The 16639-nt window shown below is 51.8% G+C and overlaps 33 non-coding genes across 33 annotated transcripts; 26 read left to right on the top strand and 7 right to left on the bottom strand.

The window, feature by feature from the left end:
- The first annotated feature begins 345 nt into the window (after nucleotides 1-345).
- Trnae-uuc (transfer RNA glutamic acid (anticodon UUC)) lies at nucleotides 346-417 on the top strand. Its single transcript has one exon. It is a non-coding gene; the product is annotated as a tRNA-Glu (tRNA).
- A 256-nt stretch (nucleotides 418-673) lies between these two features.
- On the top strand, nucleotides 674-747 carry Trnai-aau (transfer RNA isoleucine (anticodon AAU)). The gene has a single exon. It is a non-coding gene; the product is annotated as a tRNA-Ile (tRNA).
- Nucleotides 748-1501: 754 nt separating this feature from the next.
- Nucleotides 1502-1573, bottom strand: Trnag-ucc (transfer RNA glycine (anticodon UCC)). Its single transcript has one exon. It is a non-coding gene; the product is annotated as a tRNA-Gly (tRNA).
- Nucleotides 1574-1909: 336 nt separating this feature from the next.
- Nucleotides 1910-1980, top strand: Trnag-gcc (transfer RNA glycine (anticodon GCC)). The gene has a single exon. It is a non-coding gene; the product is annotated as a tRNA-Gly (tRNA).
- Nucleotides 1981-2275: 295 nt separating this feature from the next.
- Nucleotides 2276-2348, top strand: Trnam-cau (transfer RNA methionine (anticodon CAU)). The gene has a single exon. It is a non-coding gene; the product is annotated as a tRNA-Met (tRNA).
- Nucleotides 2349-2804: 456 nt separating this feature from the next.
- On the top strand, nucleotides 2805-2876 carry Trnae-uuc (transfer RNA glutamic acid (anticodon UUC)). The gene has a single exon. It is a non-coding gene; the product is annotated as a tRNA-Glu (tRNA).
- A 256-nt stretch (nucleotides 2877-3132) lies between these two features.
- Trnai-aau (transfer RNA isoleucine (anticodon AAU)) lies at nucleotides 3133-3206 on the top strand. The gene has a single exon. It is a non-coding gene; the product is annotated as a tRNA-Ile (tRNA).
- A 753-nt stretch (nucleotides 3207-3959) lies between these two features.
- Trnag-ucc (transfer RNA glycine (anticodon UCC)) lies at nucleotides 3960-4031 on the bottom strand. The gene has a single exon. It is a non-coding gene; the product is annotated as a tRNA-Gly (tRNA).
- Nucleotides 4032-4367: 336 nt separating this feature from the next.
- Trnag-gcc (transfer RNA glycine (anticodon GCC)) lies at nucleotides 4368-4438 on the top strand. Its single transcript has one exon. It is a non-coding gene; the product is annotated as a tRNA-Gly (tRNA).
- Nucleotides 4439-4733: 295 nt separating this feature from the next.
- Nucleotides 4734-4806, top strand: Trnam-cau (transfer RNA methionine (anticodon CAU)). Its single transcript has one exon. It is a non-coding gene; the product is annotated as a tRNA-Met (tRNA).
- A 456-nt stretch (nucleotides 4807-5262) lies between these two features.
- Trnae-uuc (transfer RNA glutamic acid (anticodon UUC)) lies at nucleotides 5263-5334 on the top strand. Its single transcript has one exon. It is a non-coding gene; the product is annotated as a tRNA-Glu (tRNA).
- A 256-nt stretch (nucleotides 5335-5590) lies between these two features.
- On the top strand, nucleotides 5591-5664 carry Trnai-aau (transfer RNA isoleucine (anticodon AAU)). Its single transcript has one exon. It is a non-coding gene; the product is annotated as a tRNA-Ile (tRNA).
- Nucleotides 5665-6417: 753 nt separating this feature from the next.
- Trnag-ucc (transfer RNA glycine (anticodon UCC)) lies at nucleotides 6418-6489 on the bottom strand. The gene has a single exon. It is a non-coding gene; the product is annotated as a tRNA-Gly (tRNA).
- A 336-nt stretch (nucleotides 6490-6825) lies between these two features.
- Nucleotides 6826-6896, top strand: Trnag-gcc (transfer RNA glycine (anticodon GCC)). Its single transcript has one exon. It is a non-coding gene; the product is annotated as a tRNA-Gly (tRNA).
- A 295-nt stretch (nucleotides 6897-7191) lies between these two features.
- On the top strand, nucleotides 7192-7264 carry Trnam-cau (transfer RNA methionine (anticodon CAU)). The gene has a single exon. It is a non-coding gene; the product is annotated as a tRNA-Met (tRNA).
- A 456-nt stretch (nucleotides 7265-7720) lies between these two features.
- Nucleotides 7721-7792, top strand: Trnae-uuc (transfer RNA glutamic acid (anticodon UUC)). Its single transcript has one exon. It is a non-coding gene; the product is annotated as a tRNA-Glu (tRNA).
- Nucleotides 7793-8048: 256 nt separating this feature from the next.
- On the top strand, nucleotides 8049-8122 carry Trnai-aau (transfer RNA isoleucine (anticodon AAU)). Its single transcript has one exon. It is a non-coding gene; the product is annotated as a tRNA-Ile (tRNA).
- Nucleotides 8123-8876: 754 nt separating this feature from the next.
- Nucleotides 8877-8948, bottom strand: Trnag-ucc (transfer RNA glycine (anticodon UCC)). The gene has a single exon. It is a non-coding gene; the product is annotated as a tRNA-Gly (tRNA).
- Nucleotides 8949-9284: 336 nt separating this feature from the next.
- Nucleotides 9285-9355, top strand: Trnag-gcc (transfer RNA glycine (anticodon GCC)). Its single transcript has one exon. It is a non-coding gene; the product is annotated as a tRNA-Gly (tRNA).
- Nucleotides 9356-9650: 295 nt separating this feature from the next.
- On the top strand, nucleotides 9651-9723 carry Trnam-cau (transfer RNA methionine (anticodon CAU)). Its single transcript has one exon. It is a non-coding gene; the product is annotated as a tRNA-Met (tRNA).
- Nucleotides 9724-10179: 456 nt separating this feature from the next.
- On the top strand, nucleotides 10180-10251 carry Trnae-uuc (transfer RNA glutamic acid (anticodon UUC)). The gene has a single exon. It is a non-coding gene; the product is annotated as a tRNA-Glu (tRNA).
- Nucleotides 10252-10507: 256 nt separating this feature from the next.
- Trnai-aau (transfer RNA isoleucine (anticodon AAU)) lies at nucleotides 10508-10581 on the top strand. The gene has a single exon. It is a non-coding gene; the product is annotated as a tRNA-Ile (tRNA).
- A 751-nt stretch (nucleotides 10582-11332) lies between these two features.
- Trnag-ucc (transfer RNA glycine (anticodon UCC)) lies at nucleotides 11333-11404 on the bottom strand. Its single transcript has one exon. It is a non-coding gene; the product is annotated as a tRNA-Gly (tRNA).
- Nucleotides 11405-11740: 336 nt separating this feature from the next.
- Trnag-gcc (transfer RNA glycine (anticodon GCC)) lies at nucleotides 11741-11811 on the top strand. The gene has a single exon. It is a non-coding gene; the product is annotated as a tRNA-Gly (tRNA).
- Nucleotides 11812-12106: 295 nt separating this feature from the next.
- On the top strand, nucleotides 12107-12179 carry Trnam-cau (transfer RNA methionine (anticodon CAU)). The gene has a single exon. It is a non-coding gene; the product is annotated as a tRNA-Met (tRNA).
- Nucleotides 12180-12635: 456 nt separating this feature from the next.
- On the top strand, nucleotides 12636-12707 carry Trnae-uuc (transfer RNA glutamic acid (anticodon UUC)). The gene has a single exon. It is a non-coding gene; the product is annotated as a tRNA-Glu (tRNA).
- Nucleotides 12708-12963: 256 nt separating this feature from the next.
- On the top strand, nucleotides 12964-13037 carry Trnai-aau (transfer RNA isoleucine (anticodon AAU)). Its single transcript has one exon. It is a non-coding gene; the product is annotated as a tRNA-Ile (tRNA).
- A 753-nt stretch (nucleotides 13038-13790) lies between these two features.
- On the bottom strand, nucleotides 13791-13862 carry Trnag-ucc (transfer RNA glycine (anticodon UCC)). The gene has a single exon. It is a non-coding gene; the product is annotated as a tRNA-Gly (tRNA).
- Nucleotides 13863-14198: 336 nt separating this feature from the next.
- Nucleotides 14199-14269, top strand: Trnag-gcc (transfer RNA glycine (anticodon GCC)). Its single transcript has one exon. It is a non-coding gene; the product is annotated as a tRNA-Gly (tRNA).
- A 295-nt stretch (nucleotides 14270-14564) lies between these two features.
- Nucleotides 14565-14637, top strand: Trnam-cau (transfer RNA methionine (anticodon CAU)). The gene has a single exon. It is a non-coding gene; the product is annotated as a tRNA-Met (tRNA).
- A 456-nt stretch (nucleotides 14638-15093) lies between these two features.
- On the top strand, nucleotides 15094-15165 carry Trnae-uuc (transfer RNA glutamic acid (anticodon UUC)). The gene has a single exon. It is a non-coding gene; the product is annotated as a tRNA-Glu (tRNA).
- Nucleotides 15166-15421: 256 nt separating this feature from the next.
- Nucleotides 15422-15495, top strand: Trnai-aau (transfer RNA isoleucine (anticodon AAU)). The gene has a single exon. It is a non-coding gene; the product is annotated as a tRNA-Ile (tRNA).
- Nucleotides 15496-16247: 752 nt separating this feature from the next.
- On the bottom strand, nucleotides 16248-16319 carry Trnag-ucc (transfer RNA glycine (anticodon UCC)). Its single transcript has one exon. It is a non-coding gene; the product is annotated as a tRNA-Gly (tRNA).
- Between the last annotated feature and the right edge of the window lie 320 nt (nucleotides 16320-16639).

A 16639-nucleotide genomic window follows, 5' to 3' on the forward strand; every position in this document is an offset into this window, starting at 1 on the left:
TACTTCCCGTTATTACTACTTGCAGTTCTTATGTAAAATTTTCAAGAAAAAAAGTACTAGTAATAAAACTGAATTTCGTACGATATAACGTGTAAAGTCACACAATGTATGACCTGCTGTATGATGACAGGCAGCAGGTATTTACTTGCGAAATAAGTAAATAAATATTACTACTTACAGCTTTGCTTTTCCTCCTACCCCTGTAACAACGAGGCATAAAGCAATGGATTGTGACTTTTGCCATGCGCGCCTCGCCATGGGCGCGCGGAAAGATGCTCGCAAACAGGGAAAGTGCGACACGGAAAGCGTCTGGACCGGGTGTAAACGCCGAGGAAAATGCGCGCGTCCGGTGTGGTCTAGTGGCTAGGATACCTGGCTTTCACCCAGGAGGCCCGGGTTCGATTCCCGGTACCGGAACGGAATTTTTCGGAAAAAGTCACGACAAGTTTTGACCCTGCGAAAGGCTGTTTCACGTCCTCCTCGCATTATACCTACTGGTTCATAAACGTCAGCTGAAAACAGTCGAGAGAAACGGGCACGCAATGAAATTACTACGAGCAGCGGAATAAAGGGAGAAGAGACGCTGGTCCACTGTTGGACTGCTACCATAGAAATGTTACATGGCAATACGCAGAGCAATTCCCGCGAAGCGATGGAAGACTCTCTGCACCGAGGCCCGTTAGCTCAGTCGGTTAGAGCGTCGTGCTAATAACGCGAAGGTCGTGGGTTCGATCCCCCCACGGGCCACTACGATTTCACTCTTCCAAAAAGGCAACGCCGATTTCGGCGGGGAAGTATGGTAACAAAGAAATCGTCACATTGTGTGCGAGCTGATAGGGGACCAGAACGCGACTTGTCGGGACGCGCTAAAACACTTCACTGGTCACAGCACGGTGAACACACAGTTCCTCGTCCGATCACCGCTACTGCGCGAAGCTGGGCGTTGTCAGTGCTTGGGCGGGTGACCGCCTGCGAACACAGGGCACTGCCGACAGTTTCAATTCGTATTTCTCTTTCCTCTTCGGTTTCGGAGCTGCAGCGCTATTCGGTCAAGGGCACTGGCGCCACATTTTGCCTCTCGGTATGCCAAGTCGCGCCGTGCGGCCACAGTGAAATGAAGGAGCGTGTTGTAAAATTTTCAACAAAGAAAAAAAAAAAAAAAAAAAAGAAATGTACTAGTAATAAAACTGAATTTGTCTGACAGAACATGTAACATCAGACAATACATGATAACAGGCAGCAGGTATTTACTTGAGGCATAAGTAACGTGGTGGCCGCCTCGCCATACCTCTCTCAGTCGTTTCGCGTGCTTGTCCTCTTGATATAGGCCGATTGGAGAGCGTCAGCTCTCGCGTCAGCTGAGCTAAGTCGAGACAAGTCGAGACTCAAGGGGAATCGACGCACACACTATAGGGTGGCCTGCAGCGAGTAAGAGGGCGAAAGAAACATTAATTTAAAGACGCGTGGCAAAAGTACTCATACGCAAAAGTAAAAAGCCGGCTGCGGTGGCCGGGAATCGAACCCGGATCAACTGCTTGGAAGGCAACTATGCTGACCATTACACCACCACCGCACGGTTTCCGTCCGCGCACGGCGCGCTGTGTCTGCTTCCCGCCTGTCGGCGGCGGCTCAAGGTGGTCGTAGCTGTAGGCGCATTACGGGGTAGGCGAGCGCATCCAGACAGCGTCTCTACGCACATTTCGCGTCCTTTGGCAAGAGTCGTCGCGTGCGTGCGCCGCAAGAGTACTTAGGCGATCGCGTTCGGGCGTCATTTTTAAGCAGTGCAGTGCAGTTCAGGATTCAGCGTGTGTAGCATTCTCTCGAGAGGATGCGACGGCGCTGGACGGCAGTCCCACTTTCCCCTCAGACGTCTGCCGCGGAAAGCACCAGGAAGCTGTGAACTAGCTGAGCATCGGTGGTTCAGTGGTAGAATGCTCGCCTGCCACGCGGGCGGCCCGGGTTCGATTCCCGGCCGATGCATCATTTTGTTTTTTCTCCGATAGTGGTGCTGCGTGTCTTTCGCACTCGAACTGCGTGAGCCATGAGAATGAACCGCGGGATTTCCGTGTGGGAATAACCAAACATGCAGCGCGCACGACTGCTCGTTTCGACTGTTGTGCGCTATTGTACATACTGGCGTCGGCCTAGCATCACAAGTTGCCTGTCGCGCCGGGAATGCACGTGTAGCAACAGAAAAAAATGAGCCAGGAAGTGCAGACTCTCTACCACTGGTATTTGGTACTTACCGAGATTCCAGAAGGCGTGGCGATCACCTGCCTCGGTAGCGCAGTAGGCAGCGCGTAAGTCTCATAATCTTAAGGTCGTGAGTTCGATCCTCACCCGGGGCATTTAATTTACTTTCGTCCACAGCTAAATCGACGGCTCTGGGGTTTGCGAAGGAGCGAAACACTTTGTGCTTTGTTATCCTCAAGGCTTCAACGACTCAGCGTGATAATGTTTACTTCCCGTTATTACTACTTGCAGTTCTTATGTAAAATTTTCAAGAAAAAAAGTACTAGTAATAAAACTGAATTTCGTACGATATAACGTGTAAAGTCACACAATGTATGACCTGCTGTATGATGACAGGCAGCAGGTATTTACTTGCGAAATAAGTAAATAAATATTACTACTTACAGCTTTGCTTTTCCTCCTACCCCTGTAACAACGAGGCATAAAGCAATGGATTGTGACTTTTGCCATGCGCGCCTCGCCATGGGCGCGCGGAAAGATGCTCGCAAACAGGGAAAGTGCGACACGGAAAGCGTCTGGACCGGGTGTAAACGCCGAGGAAAATGCGCGCGTCCGGTGTGGTCTAGTGGCTAGGATACCTGGCTTTCACCCAGGAGGCCCGGGTTCGATTCCCGGTACCGGAACGGAATTTTTCGGAAAAAGTCACGACAAGTTTTGACCCTGCGAAAGGCTGTTTCACGTCCTCCTCGCATTATACCTACTGGTTCATAAACGTCAGCTGAAAACAGTCGAGAGAAACGGGCACGCAATGAAATTACTACGAGCAGCGGAATAAAGGGAGAAGAGACGCTGGTCCACTGTTGGACTGCTACCATAGAAATGTTACATGGCAATACGCAGAGCAATTCCCGCGAAGCGATGGAAGACTCTCTGCACCGAGGCCCGTTAGCTCAGTCGGTTAGAGCGTCGTGCTAATAACGCGAAGGTCGTGGGTTCGATCCCCCCACGGGCCACTACGATTTCACTCTTCCAAAAAGGCAACGCCGATTTCGGCGGGGAAGTATGGTAACAAAGAAATCGTCACATTGTGTGCGAGCTGATAGGGGACCAGAACGCGACTTGTCGGGACGCGCTAAAACACTTCACTGGTCACAGCACGGTGAACACACAGTTCCTCGTCCGATCACCGCTACTGCGCGAAGCTGGGCGTTGTCAGTGCTTGGGCGGGTGACCGCCTGCGAACACAGGGCACTGCCGACAGTTTCAATTCGTATTTCTCTTTCCTCTTCGGTTTCGGAGCTGCAGCGCTATTCGGTCAAGGGCACTGGCGCCACATTTTGCCTCTCGGTATGCCAAGTCGCGCCGTGCGGCCACAGTGAAATGAAGGAGCGTGTTGTAAAATTTTCAACAAAGAAAAAAAAAAAAAAAAAAAGAAATGTACTAGTAATAAAACTGAATTTGTCTGACAGAACATGTAACATCAGACAATACATGATAACAGGCAGCAGGTATTTACTTGAGGCATAAGTAACGTGGTGGCCGCCTCGCCATACCTCTCTCAGTCGTTTCGCGTGCTTGTCCTCTTGATATAGGCCGATTGGAGAGCGTCAGCTCTCGCGTCAGCTGAGCTAAGTCGAGACAAGTCGAGACTCAAGGGGAATCGACGCACACACTATAGGGTGGCCTGCAGCGAGTAAGAGGGCGAAAGAAACATTAATTTAAAGACGCGTGGCAAAAGTACTCATACGCAAAAGTAAAAAGCCGGCTGCGGTGGCCGGGAATCGAACCCGGATCAACTGCTTGGAAGGCAACTATGCTGACCATTACACCACCACCGCACGGTTTCCGTCCGCGCACGGCGCGCTGTGTCTGCTTCCCGCCTGTCGGCGGCGGCTCAAGGTGGTCGTAGCTGTAGGCGCATTACGGGGTAGGCGAGCGCATCCAGACAGCGTCTCTACGCACATTTCGCGTCCTTTGGCAAGAGTCGTCGCGTGCGTGCGCCGCAAGAGTACTTAGGCGATCGCGTTCGGGCGTCATTTTTAAGCAGTGCAGTGCAGTTCAGGATTCAGCGTGTGTAGCATTCTCTCGAGAGGATGCGACGGCGCTGGACGGCAGTCCCACTTTCCCCTCAGACGTCTGCCGCGGAAAGCACCAGGAAGCTGTGAACTAGCTGAGCATCGGTGGTTCAGTGGTAGAATGCTCGCCTGCCACGCGGGCGGCCCGGGTTCGATTCCCGGCCGATGCATCATTTTGTTTTTTCTCCGATAGTGGTGCTGCGTGTCTTTCGCACTCGAACTGCGTGAGCCATGAGAATGAACCGCGGGATTTCCGTGTGGGAATAACCAAACATGCAGCGCGCACGACTGCTCGTTTCGACTGTTGTGCGCTATTGTACATACTGGCGTCGGCCTAGCATCACAAGTTGCCTGTCGCGCCGGGAATGCACGTGTAGCAACAGAAAAAAATGAGCCAGGAAGTGCAGACTCTCTACCACTGGTATTTGGTACTTACCGAGATTCCAGAAGGCGTGGCGATCACCTGCCTCGGTAGCGCAGTAGGCAGCGCGTAAGTCTCATAATCTTAAGGTCGTGAGTTCGATCCTCACCCGGGGCATTTAATTTACTTTCGTCCACAGCTAAATCGACGGCTCTGGGGTTTGCGAAGGAGCGAAACACTTTGTGCTTTGTTATCCTCAAGGCTTCAACGACTCAGCGTGATAATGTTTACTTCCCGTTATTACTACTTGCAGTTCTTATGTAAAATTTTCAAGAAAAAAAGTACTAGTAATAAAACTGAATTTCGTACGATATAACGTGTAAAGTCACACAATGTATGACCTGCTGTATGATGACAGGCAGCAGGTATTTACTTGCGAAATAAGTAAATAAATATTACTACTTACAGCTTTGCTTTTCCTCCTACCCCTGTAACAACGAGGCATAAAGCAATGGATTGTGACTTTTGCCATGCGCGCCTCGCCATGGGCGCGCGGAAAGATGCTCGCAAACAGGGAAAGTGCGACACGGAAAGCGTCTGGACCGGGTGTAAACGCCGAGGAAAATGCGCGCGTCCGGTGTGGTCTAGTGGCTAGGATACCTGGCTTTCACCCAGGAGGCCCGGGTTCGATTCCCGGTACCGGAACGGAATTTTTCGGAAAAAGTCACGACAAGTTTTGACCCTGCGAAAGGCTGTTTCACGTCCTCCTCGCATTATACCTACTGGTTCATAAACGTCAGCTGAAAACAGTCGAGAGAAACGGGCACGCAATGAAATTACTACGAGCAGCGGAATAAAGGGAGAAGAGACGCTGGTCCACTGTTGGACTGCTACCATAGAAATGTTACATGGCAATACGCAGAGCAATTCCCGCGAAGCGATGGAAGACTCTCTGCACCGAGGCCCGTTAGCTCAGTCGGTTAGAGCGTCGTGCTAATAACGCGAAGGTCGTGGGTTCGATCCCCCCACGGGCCACTACGATTTCACTCTTCCAAAAAGGCAACGCCGATTTCGGCGGGGAAGTATGGTAACAAAGAAATCGTCACATTGTGTGCGAGCTGATAGGGGACCAGAACGCGACTTGTCGGGACGCGCTAAAACACTTCACTGGTCACAGCACGGTGAACACACAGTTCCTCGTCCGATCACCGCTACTGCGCGAAGCTGGGCGTTGTCAGTGCTTGGGCGGGTGACCGCCTGCGAACACAGGGCACTGCCGACAGTTTCAATTCGTATTTCTCTTTCCTCTTCGGTTTCGGAGCTGCAGCGCTATTCGGTCAAGGGCACTGGCGCCACATTTTGCCTCTCGGTATGCCAAGTCGCGCCGTGCGGCCACAGTGAAATGAAGGAGCGTGTTGTAAAATTTTCAACAAAGAAAAAAAAAAAAAAAAAAAGAAATGTACTAGTAATAAAACTGAATTTGTCTGACAGAACATGTAACATCAGACAATACATGATAACAGGCAGCAGGTATTTACTTGAGGCATAAGTAACGTGGTGGCCGCCTCGCCATACCTCTCTCAGTCGTTTCGCGTGCTTGTCCTCTTGATATAGGCCGATTGGAGAGCGTCAGCTCTCGCGTCAGCTGAGCTAAGTCGAGACAAGTCGAGACTCAAGGGGAATCGACGCACACACTATAGGGTGGCCTGCAGCGAGTAAGAGGGCGAAAGAAACATTAATTTAAAGACGCGTGGCAAAAGTACTCATACGCAAAAGTAAAAAGCCGGCTGCGGTGGCCGGGAATCGAACCCGGATCAACTGCTTGGAAGGCAACTATGCTGACCATTACACCACCACCGCACGGTTTCCGTCCGCGCACGGCGCGCTGTGTCTGCTTCCCGCCTGTCGGCGGCGGCTCAAGGTGGTCGTAGCTGTAGGCGCATTACGGGGTAGGCGAGCGCATCCAGACAGCGTCTCTACGCACATTTCGCGTCCTTTGGCAAGAGTCGTCGCGTGCGTGCGCCGCAAGAGTACTTAGGCGATCGCGTTCGGGCGTCATTTTTAAGCAGTGCAGTGCAGTTCAGGATTCAGCGTGTGTAGCATTCTCTCGAGAGGATGCGACGGCGCTGGACGGCAGTCCCACTTTCCCCTCAGACGTCTGCCGCGGAAAGCACCAGGAAGCTGTGAACTAGCTGAGCATCGGTGGTTCAGTGGTAGAATGCTCGCCTGCCACGCGGGCGGCCCGGGTTCGATTCCCGGCCGATGCATCATTTTGTTTTTTCTCCGATAGTGGTGCTGCGTGTCTTTCGCACTCGAACTGCGTGAGCCATGAGAATGAACCGCGGGATTTCCGTGTGGGAATAACCAAACATGCAGCGCGCACGACTGCTCGTTTCGACTGTTGTGCGCTATTGTACATACTGGCGTCGGCCTAGCATCACAAGTTGCCTGTCGCGCCGGGAATGCACGTGTAGCAACAGAAAAAAATGAGCCAGGAAGTGCAGACTCTCTACCACTGGTATTTGGTACTTACCGAGATTCCAGAAGGCGTGGCGATCACCTGCCTCGGTAGCGCAGTAGGCAGCGCGTAAGTCTCATAATCTTAAGGTCGTGAGTTCGATCCTCACCCGGGGCATTTAATTTACTTTCGTCCACAGCTAAATCGACGGCTCTGGGGTTTGCGAAGGAGCGAAACACTTTGTGCTTTGTTATCCTCAAGGCTTCAACGACTCAGCGTGATAATGTTTACTTCCCGTTATTACTACTTGCAGTTCTTATGTAAAATTTTCAAGAAAAAAAGTACTAGTAATAAAACTGAATTTCGTACGATATAACGTGTAAAGTCACACAATGTATGACCTGCTGTATGATGACAGGCAGCAGGTATTTACTTGCGAAATAAGTAAATAAATATTACTACTTACGGCTTTGCTTTTCCTCCTACCCCTGTAACAACGAGGCATAAAGCAATGGATTGTGACTTTTGCCATGCGCGCCTCGCCATGGGCGCGCGGAAAGATGCTCGCAAACAGGGAAAGTGCGACACGGAAAGCGTCTGGACCGGGTGTAAACGCCGAGGAAAATGCGCGCGTCCGGTGTGGTCTAGTGGCTAGGATACCTGGCTTTCACCCAGGAGGCCCGGGTTCGATTCCCGGTACCGGAACGGAATTTTTCGGAAAAAGTCACGACAAGTTTTGACCCTGCGAAAGGCTGTTTCACGTCCTCCTCGCATTATACCTACTGGTTCATAAACGTCAGCTGAAAACAGTCGAGAGAAACGGGCACGCAATGAAATTACTACGAGCAGCGGAATAAAGGGAGAAGAGACGCTGGTCCACTGTTGGACTGCTACCATAGAAATGTTACATGGCAATACGCAGAGCAATTCCCGCGAAGCGATGGAAGACTCTCTGCACCGAGGCCCGTTAGCTCAGTCGGTTAGAGCGTCGTGCTAATAACGCGAAGGTCGTGGGTTCGATCCCCCCACGGGCCACTACGATTTCACTCTTCCAAAAAGGCAACGCCGATTTCGGCGGGGAAGTATGGTAACAAAGAAATCGTCACATTGTGTGCGAGCTGATAGGGGACCAGAACGCGACTTGTCGGGACGCGCTAAAACACTTCACTGGTCACAGCACGGTGAACACACAGTTCCTCGTCCGATCACCGCTACTGCGCGAAGCTGGGCGTTGTCAGTGCTTGGGCGGGTGACCGCCTGCGAACACAGGGCACTGCCGACAGTTTCAATTCGTATTTCTCTTTCCTCTTCGGTTTCGGAGCTGCAGCGCTATTCGGTCAAGGGCACTGGCGCCACATTTTGCCTCTCGGTATGCCAAGTCGCGCCGTGCGGCCACAGTGAAATGAAGGAGCGTGTTGTAAAATTTTCAACAAAGAAAAAAAAAAAAAAAAAAAAGAAATGTACTAGTAATAAAACTGAATTTGTCTGACAGAACATGTAACATCAGACAATACATGATAACAGGCAGCAGGTATTTACTTGAGGCATAAGTAACGTGGTGGCCGCCTCGCCATACCTCTCTCAGTCGTTTCGCGTGCTTGTCCTCTTGATATAGGCCGATTGGAGAGCGTCAGCTCTCGCGTCAGCTGAGCTAAGTCGAGACAAGTCGAGACTCAAGGGGAATCGACGCACACACTATAGGGTGGCCTGCAGCGAGTAAGAGGGCGAAAGAAACATTAATTTAAAGACGCGTGGCAAAAGTACTCATACGCAAAAGTAAAAAGCCGGCTGCGGTGGCCGGGAATCGAACCCGGATCAACTGCTTGGAAGGCAACTATGCTGACCATTACACCACCACCGCACGGTTTCCGTCCGCGCACGGCGCGCTGTGTCTGCTTCCCGCCTGTCGGCGGCGGCTCAAGGTGGTCGTAGCTGTAGGCGCATTACGGGGTAGGCGAGCGCATCCAGACAGCGTCTCTACGCACATTTCGCGTCCTTTGGCAAGAGTCGTCGCGTGCGTGCGCCGCAAGAGTACTTAGGCGATCGCGTTCGGGCGTCATTTTTAAGCAGTGCAGTGCAGTTCAGGATTCAGCGTGTGTAGCATTCTCTCGAGAGGATGCGACGGCGCTGGACGGCAGTCCCACTTTCCCCTCAGACGTCTGCCGCGGAAAGCACCAGGAAGCTGTGAACTAGCTGAGCATCGGTGGTTCAGTGGTAGAATGCTCGCCTGCCACGCGGGCGGCCCGGGTTCGATTCCCGGCCGATGCATCATTTTGTTTTTTCTCCGATAGTGGTGCTGCGTGTCTTTCGCACTCGAACTGCGTGAGCCATGAGAATGAACCGCGGGATTTCCGTGTGGGAATAACCAAACATGCAGCGCGCACGACTGCTCGTTTCGACTGTTGTGCGCTATTGTACATACTGGCGTCGGCCTAGCATCACAAGTTGCCTGTCGCGCCGGGAATGCACGTGTAGCAACAGAAAAAAATGAGCCAGGAAGTGCAGACTCTCTACCACTGGTATTTGGTACTTACCGAGATTCCAGAAGGCGTGGCGATCACCTGCCTCGGTAGCGCAGTAGGCAGCGCGTAAGTCTCATAATCTTAAGGTCGTGAGTTCGATCCTCACCCGGGGCATTTAATTTACTTTCGTCCACAGCTAAATCGACGGCTCTGGGGTTTGCGAAGGAGCGAAACACTTTGTGCTTTGTTATCCTCAAGGCTTCAACGACTCAGCGTGATAATGTTTACTTCCCGTTATTACTACTTGCAGTTCTTATGTAAAATTTTCAAGAAAAAAAGTACTAGTAATAAAACTGAATTTCGTACGATATAACGTGTAAAGTCACACAATGTATGACCTGCTGTATGATGACAGGCAGCAGGTATTTACTTGCGAAATAAGTAAATAAATATTACTACTTACGGCTTTGCTTTTCCTCCTACCCCTGTAACAACGAGGCATAAAGCAATGGATTGTGACTTTTGCCATGCGCGCCTCGCCATGGGCGCGCGGAAAGATGCTCGCAAACAGGGAAAGTGCGACACGGAAAGCGTCTGGACCGGGTGTAAACGCCGAGGAAAATGCGCGCGTCCGGTGTGGTCTAGTGGCTAGGATACCTGGCTTTCACCCAGGAGGCCCGGGTTCGATTCCCGGTACCGGAACGGAATTTTTCGGAAAAAGTCACGACAAGTTTTGACCCTGCGAAAGGCTGTTTCACGTCCTCCTCGCATTATACCTACTGGTTCATAAACGTCAGCTGAAAACAGTCGAGAGAAACGGGCACGCAATGAAATTACTACGAGCAGCGGAATAAAGGGAGAAGAGACGCTGGTCCACTGTTGGACTGCTACCATAGAAATGTTACATGGCAATACGCAGAGCAATTCCCGCGAAGCGATGGAAGACTCTCTGCACCGAGGCCCGTTAGCTCAGTCGGTTAGAGCGTCGTGCTAATAACGCGAAGGTCGTGGGTTCGATCCCCCCACGGGCCACTACGATTTCACTCTTCCAAAAAGGCAACGCCGATTTCGGCGGGGAAGTATGGTAACAAAGAAATCGTCACATTGTGTGCGAGCTGATAGGGGACCAGAACGCGACTTGTCGGGACGCGCTAAAACACTTCACTGGTCACAGCACGGTGAACACACAGTTCCTCGTCCGATCACCGCTACTGCGCGAAGCTGGGCGTTGTCAGTGCTTGGGCGGGTGACCGCCTGCGAACACAGGGCACTGCCGACAGTTTCAATTCGTATTTCTCTTTCCTCTTCGGTTTCGGAGCTGCAGCGCTATTCGGTCAAGGGCACTGGCGCCACATTTTGCCTCTCGGTATGCCAAGTCGCGCCGTGCGGCCACAGTGAAATGAAGGAGCGTGTTGTAAAATTTTCAACAAAGAAAAAAAAAAAAAAAAAGAAATGTACTAGTAATAAAACTGAATTTGTCTGACAGAACATGTAACATCAGACAATACATGATAACAGGCAGCAGGTATTTACTTGAGGCATAAGTAACGTGGTGGCCGCCTCGCCATACCTCTCTCAGTCGTTTCGCGTGCTTGTCCTCTTGATATAGGCCGATTGGAGAGCGTCAGCTCTCGCGTCAGCTGAGCTAAGTCGAGACAAGTCGAGACTCAAGGGGAATCGACGCACACACTATAGGGTGGCCTGCAGCGAGTAAGAGGGCGAAAGAAACATTAATTTAAAGACGCGTGGCAAAAGTACTCATACGCAAAAGTAAAAAGCCGGCTGCGGTGGCCGGGAATCGAACCCGGATCAACTGCTTGGAAGGCAACTATGCTGACCATTACACCACCACCGCACGGTTTCCGTCCGCGCACGGCGCGCTGTGTCTGCTTCCCGCCTGTCGGCGGCGGCTCAAGGTGGTCGTAGCTGTAGGCGCATTACGGGGTAGGCGAGCGCATCCAGACAGCGTCTCTACGCACATTTCGCGTCCTTTGGCAAGAGTCGTCGCGTGCGTGCGCCGCAAGAGTACTTAGGCGATCGCGTTCGGGCGTCATTTTTAAGCAGTGCAGTGCAGTTCAGGATTCAGCGTGTGTAGCATTCTCTCGAGAGGATGCGACGGCGCTGGACGGCAGTCCCACTTTCCCCTCAGACGTCTGCCGCGGAAAGCACCAGGAAGCTGTGAACTAGCTGAGCATCGGTGGTTCAGTGGTAGAATGCTCGCCTGCCACGCGGGCGGCCCGGGTTCGATTCCTGGCCGATGCATCATTTTGTTTTTTCTCCGATAGTGGTGCTGCGTGTCTTTCGCACTCGAACTGCGTGAGCCATGAGAATGAACCGCGGGATTTCCGTGTGGGAATAACCAAACATGCAGCGCGCACGACTGCTCGTTTCGACTGTTGTGCGCTATTGTACATACTGGCGTCGGCCTAGCATCACAAGTTGCCTGTCGCGCCGGGAATGCACGTGTAGCAACAGAAAAAAATGAGCCAGGAAGTGCAGACTCTCTACCACTGGTATTTGGTACTTACCGAGATTCCAGAAGGCGTGGCGATCACCTGCCTCGGTAGCGCAGTAGGCAGCGCGTAAGTCTCATAATCTTAAGGTCGTGAGTTCGATCCTCACCCGGGGCATTTAATTTACTTTCGTCCACAGCTAAATCGACGGCTCTGGGGTTTGCGAAGGAGCGAAACACTTTGTGCTTTGTTATCCTCAAGGCTTCAACGACTCAGCGTGATAATGTTTACTTCCCGTTATTACTACTTGCAGTTCTTATGTAAAATTTTCAAGAAAAAAAGTACTAGTAATAAAACTGAATTTCGTACGATATAACGTGTAAAGTCACACAATGTATGACCTGCTGTATGATGACAGGCAGCAGGTATTTACTTGCGAAATAAGTAAATAAATATTACTACTTACGGCTTTGCTTTTCCTCCTACCCCTGTAACAACGAGGCATAAAGCAATGGATTGTGACTTTTGCCATGCGCGCCTCGCCATGGGCGCGCGGAAAGATGCTCGCAAACAGGGAAAGTGCGACACGGAAAGCGTCTGGACCGGGTGTAAACGCCGAGGAAAATGCGCGCGTCCGGTGTGGTCTAGTGGCTAGGATACCTGGCTTTCACCCAGGAGGCCCGGGTTCGATTCCCGGTACCGGAACGGAATTTTTCGGAAAAAGTCACGACAAGTTTTGACCCTGCGAAAGGCTGTTTCACGTCCTCCTCGCATTATACCTACTGGTTCATAAACGTCAGCTGAAAACAGTCGAGAGAAACGGGCACGCAATGAAATTACTACGAGCAGCGGAATAAAGGGAGAAGAGACGCTGGTCCACTGTTGGACTGCTACCATAGAAATGTTACATGGCAATACGCAGAGCAATTCCCGCGAAGCGATGGAAGACTCTCTGCACCGAGGCCCGTTAGCTCAGTCGGTTAGAGCGTCGTGCTAATAACGCGAAGGTCGTGGGTTCGATCCCCCCACGGGCCACTACGATTTCACTCTTCCAAAAAGGCAACGCCGATTTCGGCGGGGAAGTATGGTAACAAAGAAATCGTCACATTGTGTGCGAGCTGATAGGGGACCAGAACGCGACTTGTCGGGACGCGCTAAAACACTTCACTGGTCACAGCACGGTGAACACACAGTTCCTCGTCCGATCACCGCTACTGCGCGAAGCTGGGCGTTGTCAGTGCTTGGGCGGGTGACCGCCTGCGAACACAGGGCACTGCCGACAGTTTCAATTCGTATTTCTCTTTCCTCTTCGGTTTCGGAGCTGCAGCGCTATTCGGTCAAGGGCACTGGCGCCACATTTTGCCTCTCGGTATGCCAAGTCGCGCCGTGCGGCCACAGTGAAATGAAGGAGCGTGTTGTAAAATTTTCAACAAAGAAAAAAAAAAAAAAAAAAAGAAATGTACTAGTAATAAAACTGAATTTGTCTGACAGAACATGTAACATCAGACAATACATGATAACAGGCAGCAGGTATTTACTTGAGGCATAAGTAACGTGGTGGCAGCCTCGCCATACCTCTCTCAGTCGTTTCGCGTGCTTGTCCTCTTGATATAGGCCGATTGGAGAGCGTCAGCTCTCGCGTCAGCTGAGCTAAGTCGAGACAAGTCGAGACTCAAGGGGAATCGACGCACACACTATAGGGTGGCCTGCAGCGAGTAAGAGGGCGAAAGAAACATTAATTTAAAGACGCGTGGCAAAAGTACTCATACGCAAAAGTAAAAAGCCGGCTGCGGTGGCCGGGAATCGAACCCGGATCAACTGCTTGGAAGGCAACTATGCTGACCATTACACCACCACCGCACGGTTTCCGTCCGCGCACGGCGCGCTGTGTCTGCTTCCCGCCTGTCGGCGGCGGCTCAAGGTGGTCGTAGCTGTAGGCGCATTACGGGGTAGGCGAGCGCATCCAGACAGCGTCTCTACGCACATTTCGCGTCCTTTGGCAAGAGTCGTCGCGTGCGTGCGCCGCAAGAGTACTTAGGCGATCGCGTTCGGGCGTCATTTTTAAGCAGTGCAGTGCAGTTCAGGATTCAGCGTGTGTAGCATTCTCTCGAGAGGATGCGACGGCGCTGGACGGCAGTCCCACTTTCCCCTCAGACGTCTGCCGCGGAAAGCACCAGGAAGCTGTGAACTAGCTGAGCATCGGTGGTTCAGTGGTAGAATGCTCGCCTGCCACGCGGGCGGCCCGGGTTCGATTCCCGGCCGATGCATCATTTTGTTTTTTCTCCGATAGTGGTGCTGCGTGTCTTTCGCACTCGAACTGCGTGAGCCATGAGAATGAACCGCGGGATTTCCGTGTGGGAATAACCAAACATGCAGCGCGCACGACTGCTCGTTTCGACTGTTGTGCGCTATTGTACATACTGGCGTCGGCCTAGCATCACAAGTTGCCTGTCGCGCCGGGAATGCACGTGTAGCAACAGAAAAAAATGAGCCAGGAAGTGCAGACTCTCTACCACTGGTATTTGGTACTTACCGAGATTCCAGAAGGCGTGGCGATCACCTGCCTCGGTAGCGCAGTAGGCAGCGCGTAAGTCTCATAATCTTAAGGTCGTGAGTTCGATCCTCACCCGGGGCATTTAATTTACTTTCGTCCACAGCTAAATCGACGGCTCTGGGGTTTGCGAAGGAGCGAAACACTTTGTGCTTTGTTATCCTCAAGGCTTCAACGACTCAGCGTGATAATGTTTACTTCCCGTTATTACTACTTGTAGTTCTTATGTAAAATTTTCAAGAAAAAAAGTACTAGTAATAAAACTGAATTTCGTACGATATAACGTGTAAAGTCACACAATGTATGACCTGCTGTATGATGACAGGCAGCAGGTATTTACTTGCGAAATAAGTAAATAAATATTACTACTTACGGCTTTGCTTTTCCTCCTACCCCTGTAACAACGAGGCATAAAGCAATGGATTGTGACTTTTGCCATGCGCGCCTCGCCATGGGCGCGCGGAAAGATGCTCGCAAACAGGGAAAGTGCGACACGGAAAGCGTCTGGACCGGGTGTAAACGCCGAGGAAAATGCGCGCGTCCGGTGTGGTCTAGTGGCTAGGATACCTGGCTTTCACCCAGGAGGCCCGGGTTCGATTCCCGGTACCGGAACGGAATTTTTCGGAAAAAGTCACGACAAGTTTTGACCCTGCGAAAGGCTGTTTCACGTCCTCCTCGCATTATACCTACTGGTTCATAAACGTCAGCTGAAAACAGTCGAGAGAAACGGGCACGCAATGAAATTACTACGAGCAGCGGAATAAAGGGAGAAGAGACGCTGGTCCACTGTTGGACTGCTACCATAGAAATGTTACATGGCAATACGCAGAGCAATTCCCGCGAAGCGATGGAAGACTCTCTGCACCGAGGCCCGTTAGCTCAGTCGGTTAGAGCGTCGTGCTAATAACGCGAAGGTCGTGGGTTCGATCCCCCCACGGGCCACTACGATTTCACTCTTCCAAAAAGGCAACGCCGATTTCGGCGGGGAAGTATGGTAACAAAGAAATCGTCACATTGTGTGCGAGCTGATAGGGGACCAGAACGCGACTTGTCGGGACGCGCTAAAACACTTCACTGGTCACAGCACGGTGAACACACAGTTCCTCGTCCGATCACCGCTACTGCGCGAAGCTGGGCGTTGTCAGTGCTTGGGCGGGTGACCGCCTGCGAACACAGGGCACTGCCGACAGTTTCAATTCGTATTTCTCTTTCCTCTTCGGTTTCGGAGCTGCAGCGCTATTCGGTCAAGGGCACTGGCGCCACATTTTGCCTCTCGGTATGCCAAGTCGCGCCGTGCGGCCACAGTGAAATGAAGGAGCGTGTTGTAAAATTTTCAACAAAGAAAAAAAAAAAAAAAAAAGAAATGTACTAGTAATAAAACTGAATTTGTCTGACAGAACATGTAACATCAGACAATACATGATAACAGGCAGCAGGTATTTACTTGAGGCATAAGTAACGTGGTGGCCGCCTCGCCATACCTCTCTCAGTCGTTTCGCGTGCTTGTCCTCTTGATATAGGCCGATTGGAGAGCGTCAGCTCTCGCGTCAGCTGAGCTAAGTCGAGACAAGTCGAGACTCAAGGGGAATCGACGCACACACTATAGGGTGGCCTGCAGCGAGTAAGAGGGCGAAAGAAACATTAATTTAAAGACGCGTGGCAAAAGTACTCATACGCAAAAGTAAAAAGCCGGCTGCGGTGGCCGGGAATCGAACCCGGATCAACTGCTTGGAAGGCAACTATGCTGACCATTACACCACCACCGCACGGTTTCCGTCCGCGCACGGCGCGCTGTGTCTGCTTCCCGCCTGTCGGCGGCGGCTCAAGGTGGTCGTAGCTGTAGGCGCATTACGGGGTAGGCGAGCGCATCCAGACAGCGTCTCTACGCACATTTCGCGTCCTTTGGCAAGAGTCGTCGCGTGCGTGCGCCGCAAGAGTACTTAGGCGATCGCGTTCGGGCGTCATTTTTAAGCAGTGCAGTGCAGTTCAGGATTCAGCGTGTGTAGCATTCTCTCGAGAGGATGCGACGGCGCTGGACGGCAGTCCCACTTTCCCCTCAGACGTCTGCCGCGGAAAGCACCAGGAA

This window comes from Schistocerca serialis, chromosome 2 (assembly GCF_023864345.2).
Source record: "Schistocerca serialis cubense isolate TAMUIC-IGC-003099 chromosome 2, iqSchSeri2.2, whole genome shotgun sequence".
Taxonomy (NCBI): domain Eukaryota; kingdom Metazoa; phylum Arthropoda; class Insecta; order Orthoptera; family Acrididae; genus Schistocerca; species Schistocerca serialis.